This window comes from Quercus suber, unplaced genomic scaffold, assembly GCF_002906115.3.
Source record: "Quercus suber isolate HL8 unplaced genomic scaffold, Cork oak 2.0 scaffold_2, whole genome shotgun sequence".
NCBI classification, from domain to species: domain Eukaryota; kingdom Viridiplantae; phylum Streptophyta; class Magnoliopsida; order Fagales; family Fagaceae; genus Quercus; species Quercus suber.
In genome coordinates, this window is record NW_027069469.1 from 1,379,496 (window position 1) to 1,394,086 (window position 14,591).

Genomic DNA, 14,591 nt, shown 5'->3' on the forward strand with positions numbered 1-14,591 from the left:
TCTAGATATTATAATCTCTAGATATTATAAATTTCATTATATAAAATTTATACACATGACACATGACACTGATTCTACAATATAATTTAAATATTTTGATTATCTACATAATAAAAATAGATGTTACATGGGTTATAGTGATAGCTCAATTTTTTAATGGTATTTTTTTTTATAGTATCTCATGTATTTGATTTGAATACTAACTTCACCTTTGACCTTCATAACTTTCTACCTATCTCAAAAATAAAAAATAAAGATGTTACATAAGGCAAACCAAACACATCTTACTAGTTGCATCCATAGATAAGGACCTCCAACTTCCCCTCTCAATTGTGTCCACAATTCTTTATGGGGTTGAAAATGTGTCCACACTTCCATAAATATAGTAAATGAAAATACTTTTAACAGATCAACACAAAAGCTAGCAACATATAATTGGAACCATAATAAATATGATCATAACATAAAGTAAAAGTAGGACCAAATATAGGCATATATATATATATATATAAATTACGCCATTCCTTTGCTTCTAATTCAAAGATTCTTCTTTTTACTTAGATGAGGATGAAGTGATTGGCACTTCATTCTTAGCTTAAATTGTTGTAGGCTTAAGTGTGTAAGGAACAATTTTTGTTAAGTGAAAATCCAAGAAATGACATGGGTGGAAGTTACATTTTACATCACTTTCACAAGGATACTATTAATAACAATAATGATTAATTTTTTTAATTTCCTCCTTCAAAATAGGATAGTACAAATAAGTACCAGTTGTACATCAAAAAATTAGCCTCAAGAAATTTATCAAAAGAACGGTGATTCCTTAATAGGTCCATATAAATCAGAAATGGGTTGAATTCATTCTAAGCACATGAAACAATAGCATGTAGATGACATTTTAAATGCCTAGATTATGATCAATGAAGCATAACAAGGTTAACAATGTCCTCACTCCCGTAAAATCACTCCAAGGAGGTTTTCCATTCAGTATTTCAATAATGGTATAGCCCAAACTCCATATGTCAACAGCCCAAATACCATCAAATTCTAATGTGTGGATAAATAATTCAAACTTACATGCTTAGGTACCCCAAAATCTGCTAGCTTAACCACGCCTGATGCATCAACAAGCAAATTAGCACCTTTGATATCCCTGTAGAGCACAATCATCCAAGTCACTGAAAATTCACATTAACAAAAGCAACCAAACTACTCCAACAATGTGTTTTTACTGACCACTAGGTAGATATAGCAAAACAATAAGTATTCCTTATAATCTTTTAAAGAATGCCCAAGAATCAAATTTTCCCTCAATTTTTTTTAACATATCAAATTTTCCCAATTGAATGAAAATCTGCCTAAACCGCTCAAACTGCACTGACAGTGAAGCAGCAAACCAAGAAAAGGTATCAGCAAATATAGTATTAGTGGAAAAATTACTCAAAATTTATAATTTCTTACCTGTCCCAAATCAAAGAAGGGCCCAAAATAGGGGGACCTTTCAAAATGATCAAATCTAGCAAACTGTAATGGAAAAAGATAACATTATTAACATTGGACACTAATCTACAAGCAATATAAACCAGCCAAAGAAAAAAAGAGCTCTAGTATTTGTAAATTACCCTGTACATAACCTCGATTCCATAATCTTGATGGGGCTGGTCATTGTACTTCAATGCATCAATTTAGTTTCAATGCTACATAGTGATAGTATTATTAAGTGGGGATTGGCACGAATTCAGTTTCACCTAAGTCTTATCATTGTTTTATGAGGCTTAAGAATTCTAGTAACTGGTAACATAATCTTAAAAGTCCAACTTAGAAAGCTAAAAATAGAAAATCCAATAATTCAATACGCAGAATCAAAAGTGTATGAGTTGGCAAAGAGAAAGTCGGGAACATCAACGGAGGCTCTGAATCAATATGTAACAGGTGAGCCTAAGACGCCATTGAAGTTTAAGGGTTTGGTTTTCAGTAAGAAAGAGAAAGATTTGGGAGACAATAAAGATAAAGATAAAGATGAACACAACGACATAGTTTTTTGTTTTGTTTTTTTTTTTTTTCCACCTGCTCCAATAATAGTATTATTAAGTGGGGATTGGCACGAATTCAGTTTCACCTAAGTCTTATCATTGTTTTATGAGGCTTAAGAATTCTAGTAACTGGTAACATAATCTTAAAAGTCCAACTTAGAAAGCTAAAAATAGAAAATCCAATAATTCAATACGCAGAATCAAAAGTGTATGAGTTGGCAAAGAGAAAGTCGGGAACATCAACGGAGGCTCTGAATCAATATGTAACAGGTGAGCCTAAGACGCCATTGAAGTTTAAGGGTTTGGTTTTCAGTAAGAAAGAGAAAGATTTGGGAGACAATAAAGATAAAGATAAAGATGAACACAACGACATAGTTTTTTGTTTTGTTTTTTTTTTTTTCCACCTGCTCCAATTGCTTTACACATTCAGCATATTTAGGATCATCAGGATGTTAACATGAGCACAAAAATCCCAAAGATAAATTTCTTTTAGTTTTTTGTTCTTCCATCAACTTAAGGACTCATCAATTACCTTCTATCCTGAACTAGTACAAGACATCAATTATGTGAAAGTAGTAACAACCAAATTTCTTCCAATACTAAACAAATGAACTCCTAGATAGTACAAATCCACACCAAAATCTATGACTAAGCAATATGATACTAAAATAATTGTTTCTTGGCGAAAAGCACATTTTCGTCCCTAACTTTTTTTTTTCACTGCTTTTAGTCCCTATCCTGGAAAACGCCTCTCGTTTTAGTCTCTGTTGTTACATCAGAGACGAAAAATGCTGACGTGGCAAACAGATGGCACTGTTGGCTGACGTGGCCATTAAAATAATAATAAAAAATGTTATTTGGTATTAAAAAAATTTTAAAATTAATTTATTAATTTTAACTAATTAAAAAAAAATCAAAACAAAAATAAAAATAAAAATTTATATGAATTAAGATCAAAAAGTATCTTGAAGAAGAACACTAAGAACACCAATACCAAACCACCATTTCCGGCCACCCAAACACAGATCCGGCAAACCCAAACACCAACCCAGTCACCCAAACACAGATCCGGCCAACCCACCCAAACACCAAACCACCATTTCCGGCCACCCAAACACAAATCCGGCCAACCCAAACACCAACCCAGCCACCTAAACACTAACCCACAGCCACCCAAACACCAAACCACCATTTCCGGCCACCCAAACACAGATCCGGCCAACCCAAACACCAACCCAGCCACCTAAACACTAGCCCACAGCCACCCAAACACCAAACCACCTATGACAAATCAGAGCATTTGGAGAGGAAGTAAGCGATGGCGAGAATGGCATTGAGCTGAGAGCGAGAGACCCGAGGAGGAGATCCAGATAAGAGCAAGAGATCAGCATTGGCATTTTGGCTTTGGTTTGGTTTGGTTTGCTTTATGCTTTATATTGGTTCGGTTTTGTTTTTGTACGTTTTATCAGTGAAAGTTTGTTTTGGATTTTTTTTTTTTTTTTTTTCTGTTTTTGGTTTGAGTTTCTTGGATTCTTTTTTTTAATTAATTTGATTTGAATTTTTTTTTTTTTTTTTTTTTTTTTTTTTTTTTCACCTGCTCCAATTGCTTTACACATTCAGCATATTTAGGATCATCAGGATGTTAACATGAGCACAAAAATCCCAAAGATAAATTTCTTTTATTTTTTTGTTCTTCCATCTACTTAAGGACTCATCAATTACCTTCTATCCTGAACTAGTACAAGACATCAATTATGTGAAAGTAGTAACAACCAAATTTCTTCCAATACTAAACAAATGAACTCCTAGATAGTACAAATTCACACCAAAATCTATGACTGAGCAATATGATACTAAAATAATTGTTTCTTGGCGAAAAGCACATTTTCGTCCCTAGCTTTTTTTTTCACCGATTTTAGTCTCTATCCTAGAAAACGCCTCTCGTTTTAGTCCCTGCTGTTACATCAAAGACGAAAAATGCTGATGTGGCAAACGGATGGCACTGTTGGCTGACGTGGCCATTAAAATAATAATAAAAAATGTTATTTGGTATTAAAAAAAATTTAAAATTAATTTATTAATTTTAACTAAGTAAAAAATAAAAATCAAAACAAAAATAAAAATAAAAATTTATATGAATTAAGATGAAAAAGTATCTTGAAGAAGAACACTAAGAACACCAATACCAAACCACCATTTCCGGCCACCCAAACACAGATCCGGCAAACCCAAACACCAACCCAGCCACCTAAACACCAACCCACAGCCACCCAAACACCAAACCACCATTTCCGGCCACCCAAACACCAACCCAGCCACCTAAACACTAGCCCACAGCCACCCAAACACCAAACCACCATTTCCGACCACCCAAACACAAATCCGGCCAACCCAAACACCAACCCAGCTACCTAAACACTAACCCACAGCCACCCAAACACCAAACCACCATTTCCGGCCACCCAAACACAGATTCGGCCAACCCAAACACCAACCCAGCCACCTAAACACTAGCCCACAGCCACCCAAACACCAAACCACCTATGACAAATCAGAGATTTGGAGAGGAAGCAAGCGATGGCGAGAATGGCATTGAGCTGAGAGCGAGAGACCCGAGGAGGAGATCCAAATAAGAGATCCGCATTGGCATTTTGGCTTTGCTTTGGTTTGGTTTGCTCTATGCTTTATATTGGTTCAGTCTTGTTTTTGTACGTTTTATCAGTGAAAGTTTGTTTTGGATTTTTTTTTTTTTTTTTAATCTTAATTCATATAAATTTTTTTTTTTATTTTTTTTTTGATTTTTTTTCTTAGTTAAAATTAATAAATTCATTTTTAAATTTTTTTAATACCAAATAATATTTATTATTATTATTTTAATGGCCACGTCAGCCAACAATGACATCCGTTTGCCATGTCAGCATTTTCCGTCTCTGATGTAACGGCAGGGACTAAAACGAGAGGCGTTTTCCAGGAAAAGGACTAAAAGTGGTGGAAAAAAAAGTTAGAGACCAAAGTAGGAATCGCATGAAAATGTAGGGACGAAAATGTGCTTTTCGCCTTGTTTCTTTAAAGCAAACACATGTTTGAGTCATAATTATGTCTAGGAGTCTAGCTAAACAAGAAGGCCAAACAATTAAGGTAAACCCGGTTCCTAATTTGCTCTTTATGCCAAAAAGGCAATCCATATGAATGCTTTCCAAGTAGCTTTCAAGTGATAGCCTTCCTTTATTCTTTTTCTTCTCACCCAACCTAACTTCGTTAAAATTTCTTAACTTCCCCCTCCTTTAAAAACCAAAACTATCTCAAACTTCCAACTATTTCTCCAAAAAATTTACTAACTTAATAAACATAGACAATGAAAAATCAAGACATAGAATTTTGGCCAAAATTCTCAATTTTGAATACATTTTTTCCACCTTAAATAGCAATTCACTTAAGTTGTCCACCCCTAATCCAAAACTTACACCTTCAATGAGATACAAAAAGTAACATTCTGAGTCAATACAAGCACCAAACAAGTTTCAATTTTTTCTTTCTTTTAAGCAAAAGCCCTAAAATTTGATTTGATGCTCAAAACCTAGAATACTATTATAGCCAGAAACAGTAAACCACCAATCCTAAAACTTTCTAATCAAACGAAAAAAACACAACACCACAATTCAAAGAAATAAATCGAGAACAAAAGAAAAAGGGGAGGGGCTTACAATTTGAAGATTTTGGAGTACTAGCAGGTGAGAATATTGTAACCGGAGGACATGCGAGCATTGGTGGCGGTCGCAGAATAATCGACTCCAGTGATCGCAATGCAAGACTTGCATACACCAATCCAAACACATTTATGATATGCAACAAAAAACTAAAAGAAATTTATCTCTCAAGGTCCCTCCCCCTTCACAAACACAGAGCACATGAGCACAAAAATCCCAGTACTTTACCCTCTGTCACCTGTGTTGTTCACAAGCTCACGCGCCACCACATGTGATCTCACGCATCACCACGGCCACGATTCTTGGCAGATCTGTGAAGTCTTTAACCTCTACAACACCGATTCATGTTCTACACGCCGTTTGGGGCTCTCCTAGGTAGTAGATCGAGAAGTTAAGTTCTAGGTTTTAAAGAGAGAGATCGGATAAATATGAAGTGTTTGGCTTGGGTTTAGAGAGAGAAAGGATGAGAGGTTGGGAACCACCATCGTGGTGGTGGTAACTGGGCTTCACAACGGAGCTAGGAGATTGTGCCTTGTTTAGATCGAAGAGAGGGTGATGGGTGGGAAAGAGTGAGAGAGAAGGTGAGAGACCGGGTTAGAGAGAGAGAAATATGAGGGTTTTTTTTTTTTTTTTTTAATATATATATATATATATATGTATTGTTCAACCTATAGCCGCAATTAAACACATGCAGCTACAGGCAACACTATAGCCACATTTTTGTAAAACGCGGCTTTAAGGGTCTGTTTGGATACCGCTTATTTGCTAAAAACTGAAAACACTGTAGCAAAATAATTTTTAAATGTGTGAATAATGCCGTGAGACCCAATTTTTTTATTAAAAAATTACTAAAATCCATACTTGCAGGTCCCGTGAATAGTGCACGAGACCCACAGAAAAAATGTAGACACGCATTTTTTCCCTTTTCATCTCAATCCAAACCCAACCTCAGTGTACTAATGGACGCAATTTCTAAATGCGGCTGTAGGACTTCTTTTTAAAAAAAAAATTAAAAAAAAAAAAAGGCTGGACCTATAGCCGCGTTTTTCAAATGCGACTATAGGCCCTACTCGATAAAATTCTAGTGCAAACACTAAAAACATGGCTACAAAACTGTCATATAGCTGCGTTTTATAAAACACAACTATAAGTTCATAATTTTAGCCGCATTTATAACAAACGCTAAATGCGGCTTAAAAAAACACCCCTATAGCTAGCTTTTTTGTAGTTTCATCTAGTTCGTCATTGTGGGCTAGTGAAGAAAAACACAAAAACTAAAGCAAGGAGGGAGATAATGCACTTATCTTTTAACACGGTTTATTGAATTGTCTTTATTAGACACCTGGCTTAAATTTAAAGAGAGAATCTAAGGTACTATACCTAAATTTTTCTCTGAATATATATATAAATATATATATATATATATTAAATAAAAACAATACACACATTCAAAAGGTGAGTGAGCAAAATCCATCCACACCCCATCACCTCTTCCAAACAAGGAAAACTTGTGTGGGGTAGGATAGGTCATGTGGCATGGCAAATTTTGCCATCATAGGCTCATGTGAAACAATATTATTAAGCCAATAAATGAATGTGAATTACTGCTTATGGATAATTTTTATATTCTCATTAATAGATAATTTGATTTCTTTTGTTAAATGTGAAAGTTAAAGAACAATCCCAAGTGGATTATGGAACTATAAAAGTGGCTCTTGCATTTAGGTTTCAGACATTTTAGAAATGGTTGTGTGCCTGTGTCATAATCATATTCAACTTTGATCAAGACCTTTTCTACAATCATGGTCTAATAAATATTGTTATATATAGGTATATACATGGATAGATTGTAATAATGATGTTTGAGTTTGGAGAATATATAAACCGAAAAATCAAGTTCTGGGATTTTTTAAATGAAAATTCGAAATATAACATTTTCGATCGGTCGAAACTTTAGCTCGATCGATTGAAATTGTAAGAAAATAATCCTAGAGCCTCTAGATGAATTGATCGCTATTTGATTCATGTTTGATCAATCAAAAAGATCATTCAATCGATCGAGAGGAACTTTCGATCGATTAAAAGTCGTAAACTAAGATTTTTTGCAGAATTTTCAAGTGACTGTTCGGAAAGGTTGAAGAGGTTTTAAGCCTTATTAACAGTTTTATGAAACATTTTAACTCTCCATACGTGCCTTTTGATGAAATATAACCCTATGGATATAAATAGAGGCTTATATTCATTTAAAAAATAGTAAATTAGAAAGAAACATAAGAAATCCTCTGGTCATTCTCCAAAATTGCTATCTGTAGAACCCAACATCTTGGTTGTATCCTAGGGACAAATTTGTGATAAATCTTTAGCAATAATAGTGTAGGGGGCAAATATTATCTAAGAAAAATGATATTGTGTCACCAAATTATCTATTTTTTGTTTGCTTTTATCTTAACTTTGAGCTTCCATTATTACTTTATGTAATATCCCAACAAATATGTATTTATGATATGATCCAAAACGTGGTGGGATAAGAATCACATCTAGTATGGTAATTCAAGGTCCCTGGCTCTTTTGGATGCTGTTCATCATTGGCAATATACGCTGCTACACTAAGAGCAGATACTCTTGCCTCCTGGCCTTAGCTAATTATTTCTATTTCCACAAGGTCAAAATTCACATCGTCAACAAATAGTTTTTTGGCAATAATGGGTTCAAGAAAAGTTTGTTATGCTTGAGCAAATGGAAGAAGCCACAAGACGACAGATCCTTCATTTGTTTTTTGTTTTTTTAAAATTGAAAATTAGAAGCAGTACATGACTCTTGAGAGTAAAAACCATTATTAGTACCCCTTGTTTCTCACAAAACTATATAAAATCATTATTGTACTATGCTCCTCAAATAGCAATAATGCAATATCAACTATCAAGAGGGCGATCTTACCCCCTTCAAAGAAAAAAAGAGGGCGATCTTACTGTTCAATGAAACAAGTTGGGCTCCCTAAAATGGCTCTTCATGCACCTTTTTGGTTGACATGAATTGACATTTTTCTCGAAGGAAGACGATTTCATTCTGTACCGGCCGGTACTTTAATCGGTATCGAAACAAGGCTGAATCGTACCACTCCAAATATTGGGGTATACCGGCTTGTTTCGGCTGTTTCGGCGGATTTCAAAGCTTTTCGGCGGTATTAAATGGGTTTCTTGGAAAAAAACTCTATACTTACAGCAACTAGTGGCCATCATTGAAGCGTCAGCTTGTTAAATCATCAACAAAACCATCTTCTTCTTCATTTTAGCCACTTAGATCTTCTTTTAAGCCACTGTAATCTCCCTTCATCTGCTCCGCTTGTATTCTCTCTCTACATAGGCTTTGAATGTTTTAAATTTTACATTGATGTTGTACTTGTACTAGTCATGTTGTGGTGCTCACCTCGTTTTCTCTTGATTTCTCCGCCAAAAGCTTAAAAGGCTTTTATTTTATTTGCTTTTTCCAAAGCCCACGTGACTCTTTAGAGCATCCACAGCAATAGAGCTAAAAATTTAGTTTTTTAGCTCTACCAAAAGTTACTTTATCTATTTTACCTACACACATACTGCAGCAGTGGATCTATTTTAGCTTTCAATACAATAAAATAATATAAATATCACAATAAAATAATATATCCCCTACAATAAAATAATATATCCCACTATCCAAAAAACATCCACAGCACCAACCACAACAACCTCTACTATCAGCCACAACCACAACCACACCCACAACCACCACCACCACCACTAGTCCATAGCAGGAAAAAAGAAAAAGAAAAAAACCACCAACCGAAATCTCCAATCTTTTTCCTCAACTCAAACCAAACAAAATCACCAATCACAAAAAAAATAAAAAATCACCAATCACAGCCCGATCCCAACTGTCCGATCTGGACTCTGATCGGAGCTCTTTTTATATGTCCGGAGGAGATGATCAAATGGGCCGCAGCCCAGCCTAGCCTAGACCCGTACTAGTACACCAAGTTCAGTCTGTTAATGGCGATAATCGTGGTGGTGCTGATCACCGCTCTATTCTTCAAGGGCTTTTTCTCGATCTATATCCGCCACTGCTCTCAGGGCCCGACTAATTCGAACAGCATTCAAATGAGAGGCCTCTCCCGATGCGCGGCCGTAGCTGGGCTCGTGCAGATCAGTGATGGATCTATGGAGGAAGAAAGAAGGGTCTGGAGGAATAAAGAAGAGATGTAGAGGCAATGAGGAGAGAGACGGAGAAAGGAGAATGAAAGAAAGAATAAAAAATAAAAAATAAAAAAAAATAGTGTAAACATAGATTTTTTTTTTTTTTTTTTCAGCTACAGTGCACATCTATCTTTAAATGTGCACTGCAGCAAATAGGTAAAAAATTTTAAGTATAGCTCCACTGCTGCAACCCTTTTTTTGTGTTTTGGTGTAACTAAAATAGCAATATAGCTATTTAGCTACACTGCTGCAAATGCTCTTAGTCCTTATGTCTTCTCTTTAATGCTTATTAAGCTCTTTTTTTCTTTTTCTTTTTCTTTTTTTATCAATTGCTTAGATGGTCAAGTGTCAACTCCTAGTGGCATTTAGTTTTAATTTACTTTTACTCTACTTAATAAATTACAATGGTCATAAATGGAAATTTAGCTATTCTTAAAATATATTAACAAATTTTATAAGTCCTAAACAACATAAAAGGTATAGGCTAAGAAAATGATGAGTAATATTATAGACACAAACTATTTTATAATATTTTTATAAATTACTAATGTGACTTTAGCATTTTTCTAATAGTTATTGTAAATAAAAATATGATGTTAGTGATGGGCCTATTTTAGAACTAGTAAGAATTTACCACATTAACAGTTTGTAAAAATGTTGTAAAATAGTTTGTGTCTGTAGTATTACTCGAAAATTATTATTATTATTATTATTATTATTATTAGCGGTAACCCCGAAATGGTACACTGATACGAATTAGTACCAAAATATTTCGTTTCAATAACCAAACTAAAATGGCCTTCAGTATGGAATTGACTCCCTTGTTTGTTTCTCCTTTTGCCTCTTTCTTTATTTTTAATTATTACAAATCAAGTTGTTTACATCTAGCTCAGATTAATTAGCACTTTAGCATAATACTCCAACTCTCTAAATAGTGCATAAATAGTAAATATTAAATAATACTGCTCAATATATTATATAACTTTAGCAAGATTCTCTAATACTCCTAACTTTAGTAAAAGAAAGGAACGCAACTTTAAGTGATCGAGTAAAAGTGGTACTTTACTATTCATAATCTATGAAATTGTGACAACCATTGTGCTGGTAGAAAAATGGTTACATATATTGGTCAAAATGTAATATGAATGAATAAAATATGTCTTTCTTTATTGAAAAAACTTACAGCTCTGTTATGTCGGTTATCTTCACATTTGACCATAAAATCCAACGGCTAAAAAGAATTCGTAGGCAGTTTTTTTTTTCCTTGTTTACAATAATACAATGTAGCTCCTTGATCATGCTGATACACGTGCACATCTGCAGATCCCATACTTTTGTTAAAGAAAGAGTCTATGACACAAATTTTGTGCCACTAATTAAGAGCATCATAATCTATGACACAAATTTTGTGCCCGAAGACTGTACTATTACCTTAGAAAACTCTTAAGAATATAAAATTGCATCGAAGTAAACAGTACTCAACTTGTAATGCTAGAAAATTGAAATAAGTTAAAGGTTCTTTTTTTTTTCGATGAATATTGAACAAACTACTATTACGTTGTCCCTCCTAATTTGTTTGCCCGAAAGTTTATATTTTTGAGGAGATATCATTACTATTTTCTAAAATATATGACACATTGTTTTCTGACATTGTTCTATTATTATTAGCTAACTCAATAAAAGTAGATCATCATAAGTAGACAACTACTTTAATAAAAAGGAATGGAAGAAATGAGCGTTTTTCTGATGAAAATCCACTATACCACGGGCAATAGGCCAATAGTACCTGATAAAAGCGAACTCTTAATATAGACCGAGATTTGTACATCTTCAGCTCCTAGAATTTCTCCTAAATACAAATCCAACGGCTCACAGTATTAGACAAGTCACACAGGTTAGCAAAGCAAGAATCAATACAAAACAAAACCGGATATGAAAGCCTCTAGTTTAAGCTCCAAGACCAAGAGTGGTTCAGTGAAAAGAGAGAACAAAGTAAAACAATGGGCCACACTAAACACGAAAGCACATTTTTCAACATAGACCACTTATAAATACCTACCTTCCTATGCATTAAACCAACCACCTCCACCCCCACTGATTCATTCGCTAGTACACTACTGAATATACTCTGTAAAACAAGAAAATGGAAGCAATTCAAGCCTGGGTCTCCAAGAACAAGCTCACCTCCATTGGTCAGAATAGTAAACCCTCTTTCTCAATTAATATGATCCTTTCTTCTTCTTCTTCTTCTTTTTTCTTAAATCTATGTAGTAAAAATACTAATACCCCTAAAATTAATCTTGTTGAATATGTAAGTTCTATGTATAATATAATTTGTGATAATTGAAACATCAGAATAATTGTGTGAATTATCAATATCCTCATCATCATGAAATGGTTACTATAGGGGCATTGTGGGCATCAGGAATTGGAGCATCACTAGCTTATAATTCACGTACAAGATCTCCCCTCAAGCCAAGCCTAAAGCTTATTCATGCCAGGTTCGTACATAGGCCTCATATATTGTCTCCAACTGTTTTTTAAGTTCTAAGAAGTGTGTGTTTGTGTGAGTAAGATACTAATAAAAATTGTGTGCCTTCTTTGTTGCTAGGATGCACGCACAAGCTTTAACACTGGCAGTGCTCTCTGGTGCTGCAGTCTATCACTACTACGAGAAGAGCACCATGGAGCATGGAGAGAGTACTCATGATTCTCCAAAGTGAAAGTTGTATTGTATCTGATCTGTGGATCTAAATTCTAAAGGGTTCCCTTTCCCTTCAAATTTATTTATATTCTGGAATTTTATGTAGAAGGGAGATGTTTCCTATTCCGAGTTCCATTTTTAAGTGGATCATGATGTTCTATTGTAATTATTAATCCAGGAAACCTATCTTAATATCAATCATATTTGGTTTCTTGTTCATAAAATAAAGGTTGATTTCTTTTTGGTCCTCAGCAAAATTTGAATACAATACCAATATATCTATCAATAATCACGTAAGGGAAATGAAGAGACCACATTTTATTTCTTATATCTAACTGTGTATATGATGTCATTGATTTGTAATATTCAATCTCAAACATGAAATTGAGAGTTTAAAAAAAAAACCCATTATGTTGCCACGCATGGACAAAGCAAAATGTACGGATCAATTACTTGATTCTAATGTTAGTACTTAACGAAGAGCATATTACTGTTTAATTGATCCTAATGTTAGTACTCAATGAAGAGTATATTAATGTTTTTGTTCTTTGATATCGAAATTTGTTTGAGATTCTGAAGCATAAGAGGGAGATGAGCAAGAAGGCATTGGCTGAATGTTTGAAATGTGATATCCCATTAGTTGGATGTTGAAATTAAAATGTAACATATATAGAATATATTCTAGAGAAAGTAGAAGTGAGAACATAGAAAGTTGTATAAAACCATTGATGACTAAATTTTTTGGTATAAAAACATTGATGACTACATCGATCTAACAAAATAGCATCATATTATCAATTATTTCTTGCAATGAACCCTCTATAAGAATTAGGATTTGTTCTACGTGGGTTTTAGACTAAACTAGGGCTCTTGGGCCATTGTACATAATACAACATAATCCATATTCTTTAAACATTAGGTGCCAACTACATTGCTCACATTGTTGGGCTCAGTAGGCCTGCTTGAGCTCTCCTCCTATAACCTAATCGATTGTCGGTTGTCATTCTAACCGATCAGGCTTGTTTGATCCGCAAAAAGTGTTCTTTGCCTTCGGTGTAGGGAACAAGTTTGAGCGATCGACCTGACACATGGTTTAGGTGCGAGTTGAATCAATGGGCTTAAGGGTCCAAACAAATCTGAATGGTGGGCCTAGGAACTTACGCCCCGACAAAAATATATACAATTCTTATGGAAGACTAATTAGACGGCCCTTCAAATATTTAATAATCTTTAGAGGTTGATTCTGTGTATAATTAATTTATATATATATATATACACATATAATATTGCCCTCCTCACTACCATCCTGGCGCCCTGCCCGAGGGCTGGAGTAACCTATCTAACTCCCATTTTCCTTCACCAAAAATATATATATATATATATATAATATTAATTTTTAGTTAATTTGAGTGCATAACTACGGGAAAAAAAGAAAAAGAAAATAATATATATATATATATATATACACATATAATATTGCCCTCCTCACTACCATCCTAGCGCCCTGCCCGAGGGCTGGAGTAACCTATCTAACTCCCATTTTCCTTCACCAAAAATATATATATATATATATATAATATTGATTTTTAGTTAATTTGAGTGCATAACTACGGGAAAAAAAGAAAAAGAAAATATAAATTATTGGAAAGAATCACAAGTAACTTCCATGGACCCTAGGGTGGTCAACAACCTCTTCAATATGGTCAATCAACCATGAATTCTCTCTTTTTCACCTTAATTTTCCACCTAATTCCAGCTCATTAACCATCCTAAAGGATGAATTAATATTTTAATCCTCTTTGACCTTTTATAACGGAAAATTTCACTTGTTTTCCCTAACCTTTTAACTGACTCATTCTATTGTTATCTTTTTCTTTAGCTGCTAATCTATTTCTTTTCAACTAGTGATGTATCTCTGTTC